Genomic DNA, 841 nt, shown 5'->3' on the forward strand with positions numbered 1-841 from the left:
ATATATATATATATATACAGTAATTCAAAAGTTCCTTTTGCATTAATATAATAGAATAAGTACCAAATTTTAACAAAGGAAAACATAATTACTGGGAGTCGGTTTATTCGACTACAACAGTTCAAGGCGGTGCTCCAGCATGGCCGCAGTCAACTGACTGAAAAAAAGTAAACAATAAAAGATAAAAGATATGAGGATAGCAAGTGAAGCCTTCTTTCAGATCGCAGTCGATGTGAAAACATGGATGATAGCAAAGTAACTAGTATTCTAAGTGGTAGTATTGATAAATGAAAGAACTACTTATGTTGCCGACAAACATTGACCAATAACAAACTAGCGAGGGTCGCTTACAACAAGGAACAATAGATGGCGCGAGTTCAACTTTTAATAGAACAACGGCAACAGTGCTGTCATTATTATGCAAATTATGGTGGCATTACATAGAAACTGATCAAAGCTATTTGTGGGCAGCAAACAACTGCAGCGTTACCTTTTGATTCAGCATAGCACGACACAGCACGACACTGTGCGACACGACATCCTGTACTGTATGTACTGACCGTTATATCGGTCTAAGGTACCAGTCTGTCTTCTACGACCGTTGTCCTATGGTGTCGGAGGATAGATTTCCTTCCACGATAATTGATGACGTCAGAGATATCCAGTGTTTCTATCTTTGAACAGAATCCGGGTCACAGATTTTAACTCATTAGTCATGAGAACACCTAACACTCACTGTTGTAGCAACAACTGCAGAAACAATGCGATAGCTGTGTGTGTGAGTGTGTGTGTGTGTGTGTGTGTGTGTGTGTGTGTGTGTGTGTGTGTGTGTGTGTGTGTG

The sequence above is a fragment of the Octopus bimaculoides genome, chromosome 6 (genome assembly GCF_001194135.2).
Source record: "Octopus bimaculoides isolate UCB-OBI-ISO-001 chromosome 6, ASM119413v2, whole genome shotgun sequence".
NCBI lineage: Eukaryota > Metazoa > Mollusca > Cephalopoda > Octopoda > Octopodidae > Octopus > Octopus bimaculoides.